Here is a 9,704-nt window from a genome sequence, read left to right as displayed (position 1 = left end):
AGGAGTATGGCATATAACGGTAGTGCATAGAGCAAAGTTAGAAGAGCAGACGGCAGCCTAGCAAACCATGGCAGCGAGCGGTAACGCACATCGGCATAGGCAACACGGCGGTAGCACACGCGGCGCGCGGCAACATAGCACGAGCGGAGAGCGAGCGAGCACGGCGAGCGGCGCATAGTCACGGCAAGCATCTCAACATGGAGATGCAAGCCGGCAGGCGAGCAAGGCGAAGAAGATGAGTAAGACAGAGAGAGAGAGGGAGGCGAACGCACCTGGAGCAGAAGCACCACCGCGTGCCCATGGCGGCACAACGGCACGGCCGACCAGGGCAGCGCCAGGCCGCGGCCAGGCCAGGCGTCGCGGGGCACGAACGCTCCAGCACCACCACGGCGTGCCCACGGTAGCGCCATCGCGTCTGAAACCCCGGCGTGCGATGGAGCAACTCAGATCCGTGCGCCATGCGTGCAGATGTGTTGGAGGCGAGCGGTGTGGGTGACGCAGGCCAGATCGACGCGGAGGATCTGGTGCGCCGTCGAGCGGCGGTCATTTTGCAACCAACCACGCCGCCGGAGCCGGCCGGAGATGGCCGGATTAATTCGGCGACGACGACGGCGACGCGGGTCGCCAGAACGACGGGAGAGTATTAGGGTTAGGTCGAGTGGCGCGAGGGGGAAGGAGAGTGAGCGACCGCTCGGGTCGGTTGGACCCGAGCCGGTTTAGCCCAACCTGCTGGGCCACCACGACGAGTGGGCCCAGGGGCAAATTTGGTATTTCACAAATACCAAAGAAACCAGAAACTTGGAAATTTCATAGAAATTAATTATAACTCTAAAAAAATAATTAAAAATATGAAAATAGATCAGCAACAAATTCTCTATTTAAATAAAATATCAAAGAGAATTTTTGAATACAAATAAGAATAAGTCTTCATTTGATGAATTAAATAATCATTTAAATCACACACATAATTTTCAATAATAAAAATAAGTCCATTAATGCCTTTGGACTTCAAAACACCTTGACAATATTTCAAGGTTGTATTTATCCTAAATCCAGTATCCCTAAGATGTTCTTAGTATTTAACCTCTCATAAAATAACAACGGCATCGGAAGGGGGGAATAAACCCTAAAACTGGAATCATGCATTATTGCTTCTTTAACCATTGCCCTTATCGGACAATGATGCTATTTTTCAGAACAAGAGGACAAGGGTCAGTCCATACCTTCCAACTGCAGAACTTTGCAGTGTTCGAGCAAGTTCATCACTTGCTCATGTCATTTGAGTACTTTTATCAAATTACTTGCAAAGTACTATGGTTATCACGATTGCATAAAAACCAAAACCACTACTTTCATAACTATGAATATGACTATGTGGTGGGCAATGGAACCATGGATTGTGTTGATATGGTGGAGGTTCCATTGCAAGGGTTAATATCCATCTAGGATTAACCAACAAATGTCGCCAGTGATTCTTGTGCCGTAATACCCGTGTTAACCATAAGATCCGGAGTGGGACGGAGTAGTCAAAAGTGTTTCCACCTCTCGTTCATCAACGGATGCGCTTACCGTAGGCAGTTGTGTCTTGCGGAGTAACTTGAGGGTGGGGAGCCCCTTCTAATTCCTCACGGTATAGGCTGTTGCTTACCGTAGCGGTTCTTGCTATGCGGAACAACTTGAGGGTGGGGATCCCCTTCTAATTCCCCACGGTAATGTGGTCTATGATGGGTTGCAGCTACCGGCGAAGGAGTTTGGTTAACGAGTCCCAAGCTGTTGTCGTGGTGGGGGTCCACCCTGAAATTACGGGAATAATGGGACCGACGAGGACCCGGAGGTCGGGGTATGCAACAAAGGGTGGGTGTTCGAGGTAGCGGAGGAACATGATTGGCTAGACCTTATACCGGGCCTCACACCATAGGAAGTGTGGACGGGGAATATGCCCGGTTGGCACCAAGGTTAAGATCTCTTATGGGTAAAGCAACACACCTTTGCAGAGTGTAAAGAACTGTGACCTGTCACTCCCCGTTCGGGATTGAGGAACGCTGAACGCGGCCGGAAAGGAGCTCCATGAAGTTCTAGTAAACCGGTGAAGAGCTGACGGACATAGCTCTTTGAAATAAAAGCAATCTCTTGAAGAAATGTTTATCAAAACTTGCATTGGTATTAGACTTTTCGGTCTAATATCGTAGCTAGTGCATTAAACACCTCTTATCTATAATGAACTTGTTGAGTACGCTCGTACTCATACCACTCTTAAACCCCATGCTTAGATTGTCCGAATCGTCCGGAGGAGGACTACGACAACAATGAAGGAGCCGAGATCATCGGCTATGAAGAACCTGACCTCTCAGGAGGTGTTGAAGGCGTAGACTACATCATCGTCTACGGATCCGGAAGGCTTCCGGAGGAGAACAAGCCTAGAGATATCTGAGGAGTAGTAGTAGCCGAGCAGCATAAACTCTTACCATGTAGTTGCTCGATTAAATAAATGTTTAGTTTACTCGAGACTATGGTATTGTAAGCTAAGTTGGGTTCGCCTCGAACCCGGGAGTTATCCTCTCGGGACCCAAGAGGAGCTCGGAGACGACTTGTGTATGTTAGTTGTAATAATATGTGAATGAGTTATGGACCCTGCTATGTTCTGTTGTACTACTCTGAGGGATGTAATATTTGCGGAATGGTACTTCGCGAATGTTATATCAACGACTGGCATACTACAACATGCAGTGGTATGCAGGGTCACCACAGACAGTAAGAATATTCTTGAGTACTTTAGAAGAACTAAGGATATATATATATATATGGTTTTATATGGGAAATGACAAACAAATCGCTGTAAGATGTTGCACCGATATTTGTTTTGTCACACATATAAAAATAAAATTTCAATCTCAAATTAGACTAAGTGTTGTTTAAAAGATAGCACAAATAAGCTAGAAGTTGTCTATGCTAGATTTAGAAGAGTTCTAAATATTATGACGGATTCTACAAAAGAAGGCGAGAATATGTCATTGTTTTGACAATGACAAAGGATGTTAAAGTCAAGAGGTTCTTTGAGAACTTGGTGTAGTTCCGATCGAGTCGAACTTTGAAGCTATATTGTGTGTGACAATATTAGTGACATATTTCAGACCGCGGAATTAAGGTTCCACCAGAAGATCAAACATATTTAATGCCGACTCATTTGGAAATGAGTGATACATTGAGACGCAAATGAATTACAAAATACATACGTTTCTGAGCATGTCAGATCCGTTGACTAAAACCTCTCCCGTGAGCAAAACATGATAAAGCACCGGAAGGCCAAGGTGTTATATCTTTACAAATGTAAACTAGATTATTGACTCTAGTGCAAGTGGGAGACTGAAGGAGATATGCCCTAGAGGCAATAATAAAGTGGTTATTATTTATATCTTTATGTTTATGATAAATGTTTATATATCATGCTATAATTGTATTAACCGAAACATTAGTACATGTGTGATATGTAGACAAACAAAGAAGTCCCTAGTATGCCTCTTAACTAGCTTGTTGATTAATGGATGATTAGTTTCATAATCATGAACATTGGATGTTATTAATAACAAGGTTATGTCATTGTATGAATGATGTAATGGACACACCCATTTAAGCGTAGCATAAGATCTCGTCATTAAGTTATTTGCTATAAGCTTTCGATACATAGTTACCTAGTCCTTATGACCATGAGATCATGTAAATCACTTATACCGGAAAGGTACTTTGATTACACCAAACACCACTTGCGTAAATGGGTGGCTATAAAGGTGGGATTAAGTATCCGGAAAGTATGAGTTGAGGCATATGGATCAACGAGTGGGATTTGTCCATCCCGATGACGGATAGATATACTCCGGGCCCTCTCGGTGGAATGTCATCTAATGTCTTGCAAGCATATGAATGAGTTCATAAGAGACCACATACCACGGTACGAGTAAAGAGTACTTGTCAGGAGACGAGGTTGAACAAGGTATAGAGTGATACCGAAGATCAAACCTCGGACAAGTAAAATATCGCGTGACAAAGGGAATTGGTATTGTATGTGAATGGTTCATTCGATCACTAAAGTCATCGTTGAATATGTGGGAGCCATTATGGATCTCCGGATCCCGCTATTGGTTATTGGTCGGAGTGAGTACTCAACCATGTCCGCATAGTTCACGAACCGTAGGGTGACACACTTAAAGTTGGATGTTGAAATGGTAGAACTTGAATATGGAATGGAGTTCGAATATTTGTTCGGAGTCCCGGATGAGATCCCGGACATCACGAGGAGTTCCGGAATGGTCCGGAGAATAAGATTCATATATAGGAAGTCATATTCCAAGTTTGGAAATGATCCGGTGCATTTATGGCAGGTTCTAGAAGGTTCTAGAAAAGTCCGGAAGAAACGCACTATGGAAAGTGGAGTCCCGGAAGGACTCCACAAGCTTGACCAGCCAAACCCTAAAGGAGGAGTCCCGGGTGGGCTCCACCTAGAGGTGGCCGGCCACCCCACCTCAAGGAAAGGTGGGAGTCCCACCTTGAGTGGGACTCCCTCCTTGAGTAGGTTTCCCACATATGGGAGGTTTTAGTGTTGGGGTCTTATTCGAAGACTTGGACTAGAACTCTTGGGGCTTCCACCTATATAATGAGGAGGAGAGGGAGGGGGCAGCCACTCTTTGGCTCAGCCTTGGCCGCACCCCTTAGAGGGCCGGCGCCCAACCCCCCTCTCTCCCCAAACCCTAGCGGTCTCTCTCCTCCACCACATCCCGCACGCTTAAGCGAAGCTCCGCCGGATTTCTCCACCACCACCGACACCACGCCGTCGTGCTGTCGGATTCAAGAGGAGCTACTACTTCGCTGCCCGCCGGAACGGGAGGTGGACGTCGTCTTCATCAACAACCGAACGTGTGACCAAGTACGGAGGTGCTGCCCGCTCGTGGCGCCGGAAGCGATCGTGATCAAGATCTTCTACGCGCTTTTGCAAGCGGCAAGTGAACGTCTACCGCAGCAACAAGAGCCTCATCTTGTAGGCTTTGGAATCTCTTCAAGGGTGAGACTCGATACCCCCTCGTTGCTACCGTCTTCTAGATTGCATCTTGGCTTGGATTGCGTGTTCGCGGTAGGAAATTTTTTGTTTTCTATGCTACGTTATCCTACACTTCATTGTTGGATCTTGTGAGCTGCCTAACATGATCAAGATCATCTATCTGTAATGCTATATGTTGTGTTTGTCGGGATCCGATGGATAGAGAATACTATGTTATGTTAATTATCAATCTATTACCTATGTGTTGTTTATGATCTTGCATGCTCTCCGTTATTAGTAGAGGCTCGGCCAAGTTTTTGCTCTTAACTCCAAGAGGGAGTATTTATGCTCGATAGTGGATTCATGCCTCCATTAAATCTGGGACAAGTGACGTAAAGTTCTAAGGTTGTGAATGTGCTCGTTGCCACTAGGGATAAAACATTGATGCTATGTCCTAGGATGTAGTTGTTGATTACATTACGAACCATACTTAATGCAATTGTCCGTTGTTTGCAACTTAATACTGGAAGGGGTTCGGATGATAACCTGAAGGTGGACTTTTTAGGCATAGATGCATGCTGGATAGCGGTCTATGTACTTTGTCGTAATTCCCAATTAAATCTCACAATACTTATCATATCATGTATGTGCATTGTCATGCCCTCTTTATTTGTCAATTGCCCGACTGTAATTTGTTCACCCAACATGCTATTTATCTTATGGGAGAGACACCTCTAGTGAACTGTGGACCCCGGTCCTATTCTTTACATTGCATACAATCTATCGCAATACTTGTTCTTTATCGTTTTCTCGCAAACAATCATCTTCCACACACTACGGTTAATCCTTTGTTACAGCAAGCCGGTGAGATTGACAACCTCACTGTTTCGTTGGGGCAAAGTACTTTGGTTGTGTTGTGCAGGTTCCACATTGGCGCCGGAATCCATGGTGTTGCGCCGCACTACACCCCGCCGCTATCAACCTTCAACGTGCTTCTTGGCTCCTCCTGGTTCGATAAACCTTGGTTTCTTTCTGAGGGAAAACTTGCTACTGTCTGCATCACACCTTCCTCTTGGGGTTCCCAACGGACGTGTGTCAACTGCACGCATCACCCCCCCCTTGGGCCGCGCCGCCACCCTGTGTGGGCCCCCATGTGGCTCTCCTCTGGTCCCTCTCGGGTGTCCTGGAAGCTTCGTGGAACTATAAGATGCTGGGCGTTGATTTCGTCAAATTCCGAGAATATTTCCTTACTAGGATTCCTGAAACCAAAAACAGCAGAAAACAGGAACTGGCACTTCGCCATCTCGTCAATAGGTTAGTTCCGGAAAACGCATCAAAATGATATAAAGTGTGAACAAAACATGTAGGTATTGTCATAAAACAAGCATGGAACATAAGAAATTATAGATACATTTGAGACGTATCAAGCATCCCCAAGCTTAGTTCCTACTCGCCCTCGAGTAGGTAAACGATAACAATGATAATTTCTTAAGTGACATGCTACCAACATATATAATCTTGATCAACATTATTGTAAAGCATATGAAGTGAATGAAGTGATAGTAAAGATAATGACTAAACGACTGAATCATATAGCAAAGACTTTTCATGAATAGTACTTTCAAGACAAGCATCAATAGGACTTGCATAAGAGTTAACTCATAAAGCAATAAATTCAAAGTAGAAGGCATTGAAGCAACACAAAGGATGATTAAGTTTCAGCAATTGCTTTCAACTTGTAACATGTATATCTCATGGATAGTTGTCAACATAAAGCAATATAACAAGTGCAATAGGTAAACATGTAAGAATCAATGCACACAGTTGACACAAGTGTTTGCTTCTAAGATAGAAAGAATAGGTAAACTGACTCAACAATAAAGTAAAAGAATGGCCCTTCGCAGAGGGAAGCAGGGATTAAATCATGTGCTAGAGCTTTTTAAGTTTTGAAATCATATAGAGAGCATAAAAGTAAAGTTTTGAGAGGTGTTTGTTGTTGTCAACGAATGGTAGCGGGTACTCCAACTACCTTATCAACCAGACTTTCAAGAGCGGCTCCCATGAAGGACGTTATCTCTACCAGCAAGGTAGATCATCCCTCTTCTCTTTTATTTACACATGTATTTTAGTTTCATTATTGATGGATGACACTCCTCCCAACCTTTTACTTACACAAGCCATGGCTAACCGAATCCTCGGGTGCCTTCCAACATTCACATACCATGGAGGAGTGTCTATTTGCAAAATTAAGTTGCTTACTGATAGATCAGGGCAAAACACGTGAAGAGAATTATTAATGCAAGTTAATTAATTGGGGCTAGGAACCCCATTGCCAGCTCTTTTTGCAAAATTAGTGTATAAGCGGATATGCCACTAGTCCATTGGTGAAAGTTTGTCAGAAGTAAATGACAAGGTTGGAAGATAAACACCACATACTTCCTCATGAGCTATAAAACATTGACATAAATAAGAGATAATAACTTTTGAATTGTTTAAAGGTAGCACATGAAGTATTTGCTTGGAATGGCAGAGAAATACCATGTAGTAGGTAGGTATGGTGGACACAAATGGCATAGTGTTTTGGCTCAAGGATTTGGATGCATGAGAAGAATTCCTCTCAATACAAGGCTAGGCTAGCAAGGTTGTTTGAAGCAAACTCAAGTATAAAACGGTGCAGCAAGACTCACATATGAACATATTGTAAGCATTATAAGACTTTACATCGTCTTCCTTGTTGTTTAAACACCTTAACCAGAAAATATCTAGACTCTAGAGACCAATCATGCAAACCAAATTTCAACAAGCTCTATGTAGTTCTTCATTAATAGGTGCAAAGTACATGATGCAAGATCTTAAACATGATCTATATGAGCACAACAATTGCCAAGTATCAAATTATTCAAGACATTATACCAATTACCACATGCAGCATTTTCTGTTTCCAACCATATAACAATGAACGAAGCAGTTTCAACCTTCGCCATGAACATTAAGAGTAAAGCTAAGAACACATGTGTTCATACGCAACAGCGGAGCGTGTCTCTCTCCCACACAAGCATGAATTTATTCAAACAAAACAAAAACAAACAAACGCTCCAAGTAAAGTACATAAGATGTGACCGAATAAAAATATAGTTTCAAGAGAAGAAACCTGATAAATTGTTGATGAAGAAGGGGAAGCCTTTGGCATCCCCAAGCTTAGATGCTTGAGTCTTCTTGAAATATGTAGGGATGAACCACGGGGGCATCCCCAAACTTAGACTTTTCACTCTTCTTGATCATAGTATATCATCCTCCTCTCTTGACCCTTGAAAACTTCCTCCACACCAAACTCGAAACAAACTCATTAGAGGGTTAGTGCATAATCAAAAATTCACATGTTCAGAGGTAACACAATCATTCTTAACACTTCTGGACATTGCACAAAGCTACTGGAAGTCAATGGAACAAAGAAATCCATCCAACACAACAAAAGAGGCAATGCGAAATAAAAGGCAGAATCTGTCAAAACAGAACAGTCCGTAAAGAAGAATTTTTTAGAGGCACTGGACTTGCTTAGATGAAAATGCTCAAATTGAATGAAAATTGCGTACATATCTGAGGATCACGCACGTAAATTGGCAGATTTTTCTGAGTTACCTACAGAGAACCCTGCTCAAATTCGTGATGTATAGAAATCTGTTTCACGCTAGTAATCCAAATCTAGTATCAACCCTACTATCAAAGACTTTACTTGGCACAACATTGCAATAAAATAAAGATAAGGAGAGGTTGCTACAGTAGTAACAACTTCCAAGACTCAAATATAAAACAAAAGTACTGTAGTAAAATAAACACATGGGTTATCTCCCAAAAAGTTCTTTCTGTATAGCCATTAAGATGGGCTCAGCAATTTTAATGATGCACTCCCAAGAAATAAGAGTTGAAGCAAAAGAGAGCATCAAGAAGCAAATTAGAAACACTTTTAAGTCTAACCCACTTCCTATGAAAGGGAATCTTGTAAATAAACAAGTCATGTAAGCATAATGCAACAAGCATAGGAAGATAAAACCAGTGTAACTTCAAATATTTCAGCATATAGAGAGGTGTTTTAGTAACATGAAAATTTCTACAACCATATTTTACTCTCTCATAATAACTTTCAGTAGCATCATGAACAAACTCAACAATATAACTATCAAATGAAACATTCTTATCATGAGCTATATGCATAAAATTATTACTCTCCACATAAGCATAATCAATTTTATTAGTTGTAGTGGGAGCAAATTCAACAAAGTAGCTATCATTATTATTCTCATCAAGTGTAGGAGGCATAGTATAATCATAATAAAATTTACTCTCCATAGTAGGCGGCACCAAAAGACCACTATCATTATAATCATCATATATGGGAGGCATATCATAATCAACATAAACTTTCTCCTCAATACCCGAGGGCTAAAGAGATCATTTTCATCAAAACCGACCTCCCCAAGCTTAGAATTTTCTATATCATTATCAACAATGGTGTTCAAAGCGTTCATACTAATATTACTACTAGCATTCAAATAAGGTTCCATAGGTTTTTTAATTTTCGCATTAAACCATTCATGTCTTGACTCGGGAAATAGTTTAAAAAGCTCACGGATGTTTTCCATTATGCCTTACTAGTGTTTAACAAGAAACAAAAAGA

This window comes from Lolium rigidum, chromosome 2 (genome assembly GCF_022539505.1).
Source record: "Lolium rigidum isolate FL_2022 chromosome 2, APGP_CSIRO_Lrig_0.1, whole genome shotgun sequence".
NCBI classification, from domain to species: Eukaryota; Viridiplantae; Streptophyta; class Magnoliopsida; order Poales; family Poaceae; genus Lolium; species Lolium rigidum.
Note: the sequence above shows the minus strand (reverse complement) of the source record.